A 15868-nucleotide genomic window follows, 5' to 3' on the forward strand; every position below is an offset into this window, starting at 1 on the left:
AAGGCATTTCAGTTCGGGCTCCTCCTGACGCTGTGAAAACTCCCCTCCTGTCTTTCCGCAGTTGTTTGCTGACATTTTAGACCCAGCGTCCCATCCCAGTAGCTCCGCATGTATCCTGTGCAGTGTGTCTTGGCTGATTGTTCTATTGTTTGGCTTCAGAGTGAGAAAAGGCATCTGAAGTTAATCCCCAAAGCAGCACCGAAGCGGGCTCTGCAGCCACAGGCTCTGTTTGTCTGACCAGCAAGGGATATTTGGACACCTGTACTTGTAAACGGAACTTAAAACAGATAGTCCAGTGCAAGCTGCATATGCTGGCAGCTCCTTCTGAAGTTTCAGGACAGAGGAAAGTTTTCGTTTGTTACAGTCTTAGGAGCCCGTTGGGTCCCGAGATGTGGTTGGGCTTTTCATTAAGGGTTTAAAGAGGACCAGTGTGTTAAGACGGGTTTTCGCGCTGTTTCGCTGTGCTCTATTGTGACATCACAATACACGGTGACCTCATAATACAGTGCGTTGTGCTTTTTTTCTTCAAACAAATGAATCAATAAGACGCCCCCCACCTGTTCTCACAGAGAAACAGATAATTAGCTTGTGTACATCGAATGCTCATCATATTCTAATGATAGCGTTCACACAGTCAACAAAAGTGATGCATGGCCAGGCCTGTGTGTCATGTATGTTAATGTATATTGACATGTTGCTGATATTTTCCCTTACTGTTTGTTAGGTCCAGGGTAGTAAACTAAATGAAAAGTGATTGCATTGGCTTTTTTTTTTTTTTTCTTGCCATTGAAATCCCATGTGTGGAATACTAATTCTTGCATTTAGCTCCCTGAACTCAGGCCTTTCATTTAAACAGATCCTGCTCTAATTAAATTCTGCACGTGGGTATGTATCATTCCTGCCTAATCCCTAATTCACTGTCCCAAACATTGTATTATCCCGAGAAAATCCATTAGCTGCAGACTTTGTAAAAGCAGATTTCTTCTGTAAGGCTGCCCTAGCGTGACTCTCCAAGCCACCAGCCATAAAACGGTGCTACACGTTGTCATTTATGAGACAGATAGTGTGTGTGCGGCGGTTATGATCGTTTTATCATTTTCTTAAAGTAATTTCAGAAAGTGATACATGAATGAACAGAACAAGAACAAATGTGTTGACAGATGAACCTAAGTACATAATAACGCTTTACATTTAATAAGTTGTAATGATGGTCAGCATATATATATATATATATATATATATATATATATATATATATATATATATATATACACACACACAGGCCTGGAAAAAATGAAGAGACCACTTCATTTTTTTTCTCACATTTGCATCTCCACAGGTATTTTATTCCAGGCATGATTTTATGCCAAGACATGAAAGCTGTGATTGGCAGTCAAGGTTATTTCACCATAGTGATTTTTGAATGCTCTTAAAGTTCAAATATTAGTACTGTGTTTACATTTCAATAATAACTTATTTACATTATAATTACTATAATAATTTATTTGAGTTATTTGAGCAGTTGTTTTTGAGCAGTTGTTATTTCTGCAAATAAATGCTCTGAATAGCAATATTTCTATTTGTAATTTAGGGAAGATGTGGTCCATGGTTTATGAAATACAACGCAAATGTTAATTTCACATTGCCTATAAATAGCAAAACCAGAGAAGCGGGTGTACGGTGAATGCCGTCTCTCTGAAAAGGTGCGATTTAGGAACTCTTTTCCAGAAGCTTTGACCTCATTTGAATCTGCTCTCTCCTTTCTAAACCACTTTGTATTTGCTCCAGTCTCACCACCAATCATATGAGCTATTTTGGATTCTAGTGTTTGATTCATAAACTCGCCCTGTTCCAAACACCTGTGCTTCATTTACCAGAATGCACCTGAGCACAAAATAACAATTCTTTATTTATGACTGTGTCTACTCAGAAATGGATTTATTTATAGGCTGATTGTGGACGTGAATTACTGAGTGTGGACAAAAGTGTGCGCCTTTTATTAAGTAATGTGTTTATGTATTACTGTGACTAGTACTAATGAATAGTAAGTGAGGTGTCCTGGTTGAGAGAATATCAGAAACTCAGAATATATACTATTACTATACTATACTATTAAGCCATAATTAGGGTACATTAAACATGGTCCATTTTAACATTTTGTATTTGTGTATTATACATCATACAATATTTGCATACTATGTTAGGTGTCCATTATTATGCCCTATAAAGCTTTAGGAAGCCAGTAACTGGTAGCTAAGGTATTAACCTGGTAAATACTGAAAATTAACTGACCATTTATTACTGCATTATGAGGCAGTAAGTATTGTGAAATAACCATCTTTTAGAACATCATTTTAAATAATTTTCCTGAATGCTCTTATTAAGCTTTCTTATTCAAGCCAGTGAATATGTACTGATGGCTACATTATTATTGGGATACGAAATAAAGGCATTTATTAATATATACTTTATATTCATGCATTATTTATTAACATATAGTACCACTCAGGTCATTCACAGTTGTTTCAAGGTCAAAAGCATAATTTCTCTAGGCTGTTTTGTTTGTGCAAGTCCTCCTTAATTTCATTTGTTTTGTGTATTTCCTTCTTTTCATAAGAACCCAGTTATGTAAAAAGATTATGAATGATGTATAATACACACAAGATGATCTGGACAATGCTGACTTCACACTAGTAATTGCTTGATAATGAGAAACCTTTTTTCATTCTGTGTTAATAATTCTCAATACATCCTGGTTACATTTACTATTGTTGGGTGGGCACATTACAGGGGCATCATCAAGTCCCTCTATGTTACAGTCTTACCACATTTTCTTCTGAATGTATGAATCTATAATATTCTAAGAGCTTGGAAACTTAAAACAGCAGTGCTGGCTTTGGTGAAACTTTCATAACGCTAGAATAATAATTGCAAAAAAATCTCACTGGACTGCCTCAGAATGCAAGCGTCAGTGCAAATGTGCTATATATTTATTCACACAGCATACAACCGAGACAAACAAGAGGTAAAGGAGAGGAGCTCAGAGAAAGAAAAAAAAAAACAAAAAAAAAAACAAAAACACATATATACACCTGATACCGGAGGAATTATTGCATTGTGTGAGCGAGACACACTCATAATATTGCCAATATCCACTGTAGGCTACATAGTCAACAAACACAAGTATCTGAGGAATGAAAGCCGGGGGAAAATCAAAATAAGCCACAGTGCTACACCACTGAAACAAATGCAGAGGGGGAAAAACGGATGCTGTATCTTCCCCACTGGGATTACCCAGTCAGATTGTTCTGTTATGTTTTCCAATATGTTCAGAAAACCACACATCCCAAATGGTTCAGGATGAAGGTGGAGAGATACCATTGCTTAAGACAGATAGAACCGGCTCTATGATGCCATCGCTCACAGAAATGTCTTATTTCCATCCTCCGACCATACAGCTTCTCCTGTGCTAATGTTCAGTGCGCTTTAGCTGAAGCCATGCGCTCTGCACCTGCACCCTCTGCTGCATTTGAACACCAGGGCTTTGTTTAGTAGATCTTACACGACATGGACTTGGGGTTGTCTTTTTTTGATAGCTGTGTGTTTTAATGCATATGCGATATCGTATATGTGCACAGATTCCGATACTGATTCTAAAACCTTAGAAAACTTATCCCAAAATATGATAGGATGAATATTTGATTCTATCTTTATGTTGTGTTGCATGCTATGTGCAATTCTGTGATCCTTTTTTTGGCTAAATTAGTCACAGAGTATGAGTCCAGATATCAGATTAGTGCCATCACTGCCACAGGCCCAAATCTTATTCTGATAATTCAGTCTGAAGCTGGATATATTTTTATTTTTTATATCTCTTACAGGCGAGGGTTTTTTACATGTAGCAGCAACATTCCTTGCAAAGGCTTAAGTGTAATTTCAGATGTAGAGTTCCAAGAATGGCTGTGTGGTTGTGCTCATGTGGGCTATGTGCATTTCCTAATGATGACTGAACGCAGAGGTTGAGGGGGGCACGTTTTCTTTTTGCAGGCTGAAATAGCAGCCGGCTTTGTCCAAACCTCCATCTGAGACATGTTTGAATTATGCTGAATTCGTTCGGCGGACGGAGGCGAACGCGTGCGGTGCTCCGATGTGCCTCCATTATTCCTCTGCAGATGAACAGGGCTGAACTTTATTGAGAATTTTGCTTAAAAGGCTGAGCATGTTATTGTGACGTGGGTAAGACAGACGGGAAGAATCTGAAAAGGATGTCAGAGGAGCAAATCGTGTTTTCTGAAAATGGGATTGTCTGGAATCTTCTCTGCTACACAGATGCATGCAGGAGTAAAGCACAGAGCCGAGTCATTTTACCAGATATTATTTTGCTGTTGACCAAATTCTGTCTTACTCACAAGGTCAGAGGTGATTCAGATATTCGGGAAGGTCCACTGCATATATGAAGATGAGAACATTTCTGCTATGTGATTTGTCACATCCTGCTAGCTTGGTGTTAACTCAGTACTTGCAGTTTGAACACAGATAGTAAAAATATGCAAGTTACAAATTCATTACTAACCACTAAAAACCACATCATTAGTTTTCAGTAACATTTTCTTCTATATCATTTTATTGCATGATTATCTTCCTCTCAGTTGTTTGCAATATTTGTCTTAGTTTATTTTCTAAAATAAAAGGATCTGTGCATGTAAAATCAGTTTGAGAAGATTAAAAACTAGTTAGATCTTGTTTGCATGAAAATGATCTGGATGTGCAGCAGTGGGGTGCCGACCTTATAAAGCCAGTGAACTGATACATGCTCGCTCTCCAGGTGGAGCATTAGCCTGTTAGTATTCCCAGTCAACAGAAAAATACTTTTTTAAGAGAAACAGAGCACAGTAACAGCATTTCAGGCCAGAAACTCAGTGCTGCTGTGTGTAGAGACTCTGGTCAGGCTTTGTAGTACACTGCTAAAAGTATTGTTTGAACTTTTGGAGGTTCATCAAACTGTGCTTTGAGGAACCTTCATGAAAAAGTTCCTTCAGTGTTCTTTAAAGCACCTAAAAAGGTTTCACCATCTTTAATCATAAGCGTGTCCAACTTCACAACAGTTGCTCAGAAACAAAGCCTTGGTGGATAGAGCAAGGATGGGTAAATTCCGAATAAGGAATCTGACATTAGCTTGTGCTGTGAATTTATAAGTGAGGATTCTTGGTTCTCATTGGTCAGTATATGTGGTCCTTCATATAATGAAGGCCTGTGTGCCTCCTGACACTATCCAGTAGTCTCTTTGACACTGGTGTTTTGCATTCGCTTTCCTTCTTCGATTCTTTACACGAGTCAAGTTAAGCCAAGTCTTAAATCTTGCATTTTATTTACTCTGAATGCCTGCACCACTGGGACCTTCTGTGTGTTCGGCCTGGCTTCTCGACGATGCAGTATTTATATTTAATTGTTTCTTACTCTGGAAAACAATGCCATGGCAACAGCAGTAAACATGTCAGTTTTTATAATGCTGCTTTACATTGTGAGAGCGTTCCAGCAGAGGCTTGAATTTTTACAAGGGCTTGACCGTTTGGGAAATGGAGCATATACAAGGAGCGAATGAGGTAAAGGTGAACAGGGGTATTGGCCATACCCTGCTGTCCTTTTAAACAACAGCAGAAGCTGTAGCGGGCCTGAGCACAGGCCTGAGACTCCAAATGTGCACGTGTGTGTGTTTCATACATTTTCTAAAATGCCCTAAAATGACTTTGTAGGAACATCAGGCTAACCTACAAGACCAATACAATAGTCCGGACTTTGTTAAGTACTTTACTTTATACCAAATCCATTACTAAAGACTACAAAGTTTAAAGAAACACATTGCTTCTGTCCAGTGAAATGTTTTTAGTTTGCCCCATGGTTTAAACCCTATGGCTGCTCTTTACACTGTGTAAATAACTAGGCCAATAGAAATGCTCTGAATTGCTTTTAGAAAAAAAGTTTTGCCTTCTTCTGTAAAGTCACCATTTTGGAGATACATGTTTTTCATTGGATAGTGGCTTTATTAACATGTAATTACACTTAGGTACTTACATATACAATACATATGAACCTTGGAATTATTACATATTGTAATGCTATATATTTAGTATACTCTTTTATATGATTATATATGTATATGTATATTTATATATATATATATATATATATATATATATATATATATTTACACCTTAACTATTATTATATACTATTTCAGGTTTTCTTATGAAAATGGTAGTTACATTTAGGCTAATATACACACGTCCTGGCAAAGGAAAAAACTTGCATTGACATAATCTGTCCTCATCTTCTGTTTCTCTTTATCTTTGCATTATGGATCCTATTCTTTCTCCTTTAGGAGTCATGAATGGCCACTTAAAATGTATATATCAGTCTGCATGGGACTCGAGTTTTTAACTCATTCGTGACTGTGTTTTTAATCTTTATTGAATGGGTTTTTGAAAAGCTGACACATCTCCCACCATCCCCAAACACTGTAACCATTTTTACTTTATGCATATTCAGCATTTGAAATAAATATCAGTGCCCTTCTGCATGTTGCTTGCCTTGTGATGGGGAAAAGTTATTCATTTATTCATTGGAAAGGTGTAGAACAACCTGGGCTGCATTGTATGCTGGAGGAACAAAAGCGGGGCCGGGCCTGGGCTTATCTGAAGGAGCTGAGGCCTTTTTCTGATTCCACCCTGAATATTTACAGAGAGTGGAGCGGCATGGAAGCGGAGGGGGTGCGGTGCATCACACACGCCCGTGCAGCACACAAAGGGCCTTCTGATTTCCAAACATGGGACTTTGATTACGGCCATTTCCCTGCACTAACCTGTTTACCATTCAGAAGGCCTCTCTGAGATGTGAGAAATGGTGCAGTGGCATCTGTGGCTGTTGCACGCTGATGAGGCTCTCGCTGTCCCAGGGCCACTTTCGTGCAGCAGGGTCATTTAGCCGTCTTTGGAGCATCCATCGCTCTTTTTGATGAATATCAATAAAGAGTTCTGGTAGGCTATTGTGTATAAAGCACGGCCAGAACTGTCTGCTGTCAAACTTGATTTCCCTTCCATTCTGGAGTAATGAGACACATTACAAAAAAGGATCCATTTTTAATCCTTAAACCCATAAACCCTATAGGCCCCTACAGTCCATTCTTTGAGTGACCAATCCAGTAGCCACCCACAAATAAAACCCTTCAGAACAAGGAATTTCTTAGCAAACATTGAATTCAACCTAATTCAATGCCTTATCAAAATACATACATAAAAGTGTAATCACCCAATTGTGATTACATGTATTTCCTCTTTTGCAGGTGCCATTCTGTTACGTTATTTCCTCCCCGGAGAAAACTACAGACTGAAATATCTACTGTATTTCACCCATTTCCGTGCATCAAACACTTTCCAAATCCCAAACCAATGGATGCTTTAAAAAATGCTCTCAACCATTTACTTAGTCTGGGTGGTAGAACTGGACATCCAACATTTCTGCCATTTAATCCACTTTTCTGTAGTAATAATGTGAGGCTACATATCATTTTTGTTTTGTATGCTCGTATGGCTTCCAGATCCAACCTGCACTCTGACTGAGCTCACTTGAACAGTGAATCCAACAAGAACAAAGGCTTTGTGCATCTGTTATACAGGTAAAAAAAAAAGCATGGCACAGAAAGTACTGATTCTACATGCTGATCTGCTATACTTATTAATTATTCATTTTTCATTATTATTCATTATTTTCTATAGGATTCAATTACGTACAACCACATAGTTTTTACCATAGAATTTTACCCTGGAAATGTTAGTCACATAGCAGGCTAAAGTGAATCATTTCGCTATTTTGCTAAAGCCTGTTGAATGGGACGGGATAAATAAGATTTAACAAAATTACATTTGTGGGCAGAGCATGAATAGGGCAATTCCTTACTCTTTATAGTTTGGCAGTTACAATAGATAGATAGTAGTTACTGTGGTTAACCCCTTAAACCCCTGTGCATAGGTCTACATTGCATTCCTTCACTCTTCACTCTTCACTCCTTCACTCTAACTACATTAAGGCTACGATTAGCATCAGTTTCACAAACCGTCAAACTGAACCACTCCACAAATGTGCTAAACGGTTACCAAATATATCATGAAGATTTCCGCATTAGGACTAATAACTGAATAATAAAACAGAATAATAAACCTATGGTTCAATGTGTGGATTGGATTGGATTTACATTCTTATGAATTTACTGTATATGCATATAAAGAAAAATGCTGTACATGCATTAAACTAAATCTTAAGCTTTCCATATATAGATGTGAGTTGATGCAGTTGGCCCAGTTGTTTCCTTATTATGTGTTTTGTAGTGTGTGATGCCATCTTTACAGAAAGTCAGCATTAGCACTAAGAACAGCGTTACAAATAGAGCCTAATCATGTAGACATCAAGACTGCAGCACATTCACTAATAATCACTATAACAACCCTCAAACTGCTCATGGGCCCATTGCATATCACTTCTTCATTCTTCTTGCTTACTTTTGTGTGTGTGTGTGACCTCAGTGCCACCCATATCCACACATACTTGGGACTAAGTAAGAAGCGAACGTCTTACCTTGCAGACAAACGCCATGCATTGTTTATTTAATCACATGTTGCGCATAAGGACGGTGTAATCAAGCTGTCATTTCTTTGGTATAACTCCATTAAACTGCTCTGCAAGAGAAAGCTTTGTTCTCTCACAATGGTGCAGTGTGAGGCTCAATGGTGAGCGAAAAGAAAGGTTCTCCACAAAATGAAACTGGCCTAAGTGCAAACTACAATTTTGTGGCGCTACAAGACCATGGATGAATATGTTTTGGCCTTATAAATAAAGCACTGGTCAGGAAATTATCTGTCTGCTTCTGGAGGCTAAGAACACCCTAAAAACAACAATGCCAACAAGGTTCTTTGGTGTGGTTCCATAAAAGAAACAAATGTTGGTAGGTGGCACCTAAAATAACTATATTTGGTGAGATGTGTGGGTGCCAAAACTTTTTTAAAGTTGACAGAAGCTATTTTTTTTATAGAGAGGAATCATGTAACTATAAAGAGAACCTAAACATTTAAATGGTTTTGTCATGGTTGTACAACCATGAGTTGTCATGGTTATATAGAACCATAACCTTACCTTACAATTATGTTACCTACTAAATAATCTATAGTCATGGCCAAAAATACCCCTGCACATTGAGATAAAAGTAAAATCTGATATCATTGGCATTGGCACTCCCAACTTTATATATGGTAGCATGGCCTTTGGAACCAATAACTGAAAACAGTCACTTCCTGTTGCCATGAATGAGGTTCTTACATCTCCACACTGGAATTCTGGACCACTCTTCTTTTGCCAGCTGCTCTAGATCTCTCAGATTTGAAGAGTGTCTTCTCCCAGCTGCTGTTTTGAGAACTCTCCACAGGTGTTCTATAGGATTTAGATCTGGTCACTTCAGAACTCTTCAGAACTTTGTCTTAAACTGTTTCTGGGTGTTTTTACAGATATGCTTTGGGTCATTGTCCTGCTGCAAGACCCATGGTCTCTGATGGAGACACTGGGCCCTATTCTGTGAACCAGAATTCTTTGGTAGTCTTCAGATTTCATAATACCATGCACACTGTCAAGGCATCCAGTGCCAGAAACAGCTCAACAAACCCAAAACATCTTTGAACCTGCACCATGTATGACCACAGGGACAGTGTTCTTTTCTTGGAAGGCCTCATTTCGTTTTTTGTAAATGGACCAATTATGTGCTTTCCAAAAAGCTCTATTTTGGTCTCATTTGTCCACAAGATGTTCTCCCAGAAGGATTGTTGCTTCTTCAGTTAAGTTCTGGCCTTTTATTTTACACTTTACGATTGTACATGATTTTTTACATGCTTTATCTTGCCTGGATCTGGGGCTTGTCACAAATACAGATTAAAGACTAGACATGACTAGAATCCAATTATTTCTTATTTTTTTTATAAAACATGCCAATAATTGTATCCAGTCCATCCAGAGTTCTGTGTTTCTGTGAATGTGAAGGACCATAACATGACATAGTGGTCCTATAAGTGTTCTTCCTAGAACTTTATGTTTACACTATGTGGATGTTGTTTTAATGCTAAAAAGATGCTACACCCTCTCTCTCTCTCTCTCTCTCTCTCCCTCTAACACACATACATACACACACTCACACTAACACACATACATACACACACTCACACATACACATCTCATTTCCAACAAAAATTCATATTTTAAAATGATTTGTTAAGGAACCAAAAGTAGTTCTTCTATGGCATCGCTCCAAACAAACCTTTTGCTACCCTTATATTTAAGGGTGTACTGGTCCTCAGTGCCTGGCAGGCAGTGTGTTTTTTTAACTGGAAATTTAGACTGTGGGAAGTGGAATTGGCTTTGTGTGAAGAACTGATGGATCCCTCTCAGTCCCCTGATGGAGATGAGAGATGCTTGTTTGTGCTTTTTACAATGCATTTTTATGAGCTATTTATAGGAAAATACACTCCAAACTGCTTGAGGTGTAATCTACAATTCAGCATCCTGAGCTGTGAATTATTTGGCCCAGATGATAGCATCCTCTATTCGATGAAACAACACTGCTAATGCAGGTGGTCAAAAGCAGATGACAACAGGACAATTCAAGGACCACTGCTGATGCCTCAGAAACCTGTCCAGCAAGCCTAAAACCAATTTAGGTGTTAATTTGAGTGTCACTACGAATACTTCTTGATAGGGTTTGGTAATGTGATAATATTTCATTGTTATTATGATAATACAACGATTCCAAAATACTTCCGTATTATGGCTATGGTGATTACTTCTTGAATTCTGAACAACTTCATGGATTATAAAAAAGGCAAATTAAAGAGAGTCCATATACACCAACAACCGGTACACAATAGCTGCTTGACTCCTGGAAAAGCCCATGGCCCACCGACAGGCCAAAAGTGTTATTACAAACTTCTATTACCAAAGAATAGCCCCACCAGTTTGTACAGACCTTAGTGTGGAATAAGCCTTGGAGTGTTAAGGGGTTCAACAGCATAGTAAGAAGTAGTTGCCAATCTCACCTCACTCCACTATGCCATTCAGCTTTTTGAGAGAAAATGATTGTAGTTAAAGTTTTCTAACATTTTGCCCATTCCAACTTGTTCACTTCAGAAAAACTAATTATTATGACACATATTTTGCATTGTGAAAACATCTTCAAGTACCATAATGTTACTTGTGTCATATCACCCATTCTTATTTCTTGGCATAAAATGTATGTTCTAATCTACAACTGTGACCATATACTGGATTTGACTGCTAGGACTCGATCAAGCCTCTTATGATCTGATTGCAGAGGCTGCCTAGCTTACAGGGTGCATTTTTAAGACTATAGTCCAAGACAGCTGCGGTTGACATTTATGGGCATATGCAGCCCTTCACTCACTTGGCCATAACCTCACGCTTCGTCAGCCAAGGGTTGGCCGTCTGCTCTGAAGCTCTTGGAGGAAGGGATGGCTTTCCACATGACCTCACTCCACACTGTCCACGCTACTCTAAAAAGAAGTCTGAATGCAGAACAGACACCTGGTGTAGAATGACTCTGTTGTGTTCACTATGCCTCTCTTTGTGTTTAAGCATGGCTTGGCCATTGGGGTGTGTGTACATCAATAGCTCACCATGCTGGTACTGGAGTACATCAGTGGTTCCCTATCCTGGAACTGGAGTAGTCTTATGTTCGACATTTAGGTGTTTTCCCTGCTCAAACACACCTGAGGGAGATTTCCCCAAACAGGATCTCTCAACAAGCTCAACATAAGCCCAAAGTGAGGGTTATCCCATAGGAATGTCCCTTACCTTTTGGCTTAAGCTACATTTACAATAAAGGTGTTGGACGTGCTTATTTGAGGTGATGCCATAAAACAGCCACATTTGGTTCCCTAAATAACATTGCAAAACCCATATTGTAAACATATCTATGAGTGAGAAGAACCTTTTTAGGTTAAAGGGCCTTCCACATAATACAAAAGTTACACAAGTGTGTCAAATAAACGGTTCTGGAAGCAATGCCATATAATAACCAATTTTGGTTCCCTAAAGACCCTTCAAGAGCAATTGGGGTACATCAGACTGAAGTTATGAGGAACATTTTGCAGTTTGAAGAATCTGTACATAAATAGTAGATCTAGACCAATTAGATTTTTGATTTTTGGTTTTCTGTACTCTCTTGAAAAGGAGTTCTTTGGAGTGGTGCCACAGAAGAACCACCAACCTTTGATTCTCTAAAGAACCTTGAAATCTAGGATGGACTGTTATACTATCTTTATACTACATGTGAGTGTTTAATACCTTTAGAAGGTTCTTCACACTCACAAATACCATTTGTGTAAGCATGGAGACATGCACAAACACAATTTAGGGACCTTATTTTTAAGTCTGAATCTGGGTAACTTGAGAAGTCCTGCTGATCCAACTAATCGACTAATTAGCAAGACCTCTCTGGCTTGAAGTGGGTGTGGTACAGCAGAAAAGCACTAAAATGGGCTGGGCGTGGGGACTCCAGGATCAGGGTTGGGAATCAGTGGTATTTAGTAAGTGTTTCTGTAGTCAGAGAGGATGGAAATCTGAGCTTGTCTGTGGCGGCATGCTATAGAGGCCGTTCCCGCGGCGAATATTGACACTTTGTCATTGCTCTCAGTGCTCCTGCAGGGTTTGTTCCACCAGTTCTGATGCTGATATATTGAGACAGCGGGTTGGAAAACAGCGCAGGCCCTGCAGATGATTGTTTGTCAATGCTTTTCCTAAACCATCCCCAGCGTTCCTGCAATGGCCACTCTTGCTGTATTGCTGAGCTAGAGGTATGGAGTTAGATTCTGAGACAATGTGCCTTGGATCTTCAAAAACAGCAAGGAATGTTCTTGATGTCGTTCTGAAGGTTACCTTGTCAATTTAAATACAGTACTTCATGAATACCAAAAGTACTTTCATAAAACATGACTGATTTTTCTCCTATTACAAGCGACTCAAGAAGAAGCCCCACATTGCTGGACACCCTTTAAAGGTCCGATTACCATTCGAGCAGCAACGTGAGCGAGCGAGAGCAGATTAATTCTGCTGGATGAATGAATGAATATTGCTATTAAGGCCCGGCCCGCCTCAAGGACAAAAGGCTGGGCCTTCTCTGGAGACTATTTTACCTCCAAGACGCCCCCCAGACGCGGGTGCATAATGATGACTGTGTGCGTCCTCCTATCCTGCTCGGTCCACTGTCATATTCAAATATTCATTGGCGGGACTAGCAGGTGCCAGCGAGAGGAAATCCTGTAATTGTGGCACTCCGTCTTCTTCCAGCCTCTTTGGCTTGGTGGAGAGAGGTGTAGCACTTGCCCTGCGCTGCATTACGACCGAATGGGTGAAAATAACCATTAAAATGCAAAATTACCAGATGTGCGGCCATCTCATGGCAAAGTCGGCCCCTTTTTGATGAAGCACCCGGCCCCGCGGAGCTGAACGTCACAAATGGCTCCTTGCAGAAAAGATGCGATGGTGGGGTTGGCTTGGCTGGGCGAGCGACTATAAATCACTGATGGGTAAAGGGTTTTTAATGCAGCACTCTGTGCTCGCAACCTCCATTTTCTGTCACGGCACAGTAAAAGATGAGAGCCCCCGGGGGAATACCAGCCCCCAAGCTGCTCCGCTTAAAGCTCCGGGTCATGCGGTGTGCTTCTCAATAGATAAATACATAAATACATGCAGGGATGCGGCACAAACCTCTCCGAGAAGCATACACTGCCGAGGTGGTCAATTAATAATTAAAAAGCTATGCAGCTCTGATATCTGATGTATGTCTTTATTCATGCCTTATAACTTAGTAAACATACTATACAGTACATACAAAGTAATATATATGGTTTTATAGAAAAGGCCAGCACATGTAAATATGTAAGGTGTCTCTTTTCTGTTGTCTAATGCAGAATAATGTTTTAAATGTATGGTTTTTTGTGCATCATTAGTATGTCTAGGAATCCTTAAATGCATGTTATTTATCAATAATATAAATAACTGATATATTAGACAGTGTAATTTGAGCACAAATACATACACAAGTTTAACACACACATGTATGTACTATACCTTAGATATAGAAATGCTCCAAAATGGCTATTGACTATAGAATATTGTTTGACATTGACTTTGAAGATGAGATAAAAATACCAAAGAAGCAAGAAGGCCCTAAGCAAAAGTATGGGCATCTGCTTTTTATAGCAGCTAAGAGTCTTACAGTTCTTATAAGAGGGATTTATGCCCATTCTTCCTAGCAAAATGTTTTTAGTTCTGTGAGATTCTTGGTCTGTCTTCCATGCATTGATCTTTTGAGGGCTATCCACAAACCTTCAGTGATGTTTAGGTTAGTAGGCTGTGAGGGCCATGAAAAATATTTCAGCTTGCGCCACTTGAGGTAGTTCATTGTGTATTTTGAAGTGCTTAGGATAATTATTTACACTTTTTTAATTAATTTATTTTTTTACAGATGATTCAGTCATTACAGTCATTTAGTTGAGTTTCAAATTTCACTACTAATTTAACAAAAAATTTAAGCCAAATCAAATACTAGTACCTAACCCATACACATATGCATGAAAACTCTATAAAAAAAAAACAGTATATATATATATATATATATATATATATATATATTACCTTTATATAAACTACATTAATGCATGCAGTTTTGCTAGGAAATGGAAATCCATAATAAATGCTAATGTTCATGCTGTTGTGCAGCTGAAGCTGTGGGTTAGTAGTGTGGGATGATGGGCCTGAGCTGAGAGCAGAGGCGCAGCTGTGGTGCATGTAAAGCAATCAGCCAGAGAATATCAAGGGCAGGCAGTCCTCACACAAGTGCAATGTCACCACTCGCTAAAGGACAAGTCTCTGCTTGGAAGATTAAAAGATTCTTAGATTTGACTTTCATGTCAGAGTGTTCATAATGCCTTCTTATAACGTCGGCTTCAGGCAGGAATGCATGGAAAGGTGCTCTTATCCCCTCTGTTATCAAAAATAACCTGAAGACTATTGGAAATGAAAATAAGCATCATTTCCTGTTGTCAGATCACACATGCTCGGCTCTGTTTCATACGAAACACAATTTTAGCGCATGAGGCCGGCATTTCGGGGACGTCTCCTCTGCTTTCATGCTCCGTGTTGGTTTCTTGCTGAGTTCAGTCAAGAGTAAGCGATGATGAAACGCATGATGTGTGAACCATCAGCCGAAGAGTGCCGGTCGGTTCCTTCTTTCTTCACTGTAAGGAAAAATCACATCCTATCTAGAGTGAAGAAGGAGAAGTGTATGACATTCAATTTCCCTTCCCCTCAAAGCGTGCAGGACGTCCATGTTTTTTTTTTTTTGGGGGGGGGGGGGGGGGGGATGGGGGGTTTTGGGGGGAGGTGGGGGTGGAATTTGCAAACAGAACAAATTCGGCTGCTCAGGTTAATCTTTGCAGACACGTCTGGTTCACTGATTTCCAGCAGGAGTTCACAAGCGGGCACCTTTTGCAGTATGGTTGCCATGGTAACAAGAAATTATTATTTTTTTTGTTCCCTTTTCAGTGAGCCCAAAGATTCTGTGCTAAAACATCTAGCTGTATGTTGTCATTATGTTTCAGGTGAACCATACGTTAGACTTTTCCAGCCTGTGCTGAGGCGCCGTCCTTCCAGGCCTGTAATATCATCACCTGCTATTGTCTCTGCTGATTTGCTACTCTGGATATGCATGCGTTGCACTGCTCATGAATTTTTCACCACAATCAATCATTAATCTTCC

The sequence above is a fragment of the Salminus brasiliensis genome, chromosome 1 (genome assembly GCF_030463535.1).
Source record: "Salminus brasiliensis chromosome 1, fSalBra1.hap2, whole genome shotgun sequence".
Taxonomy (NCBI): Eukaryota; Metazoa; Chordata; class Actinopteri; order Characiformes; family Bryconidae; genus Salminus; species Salminus brasiliensis.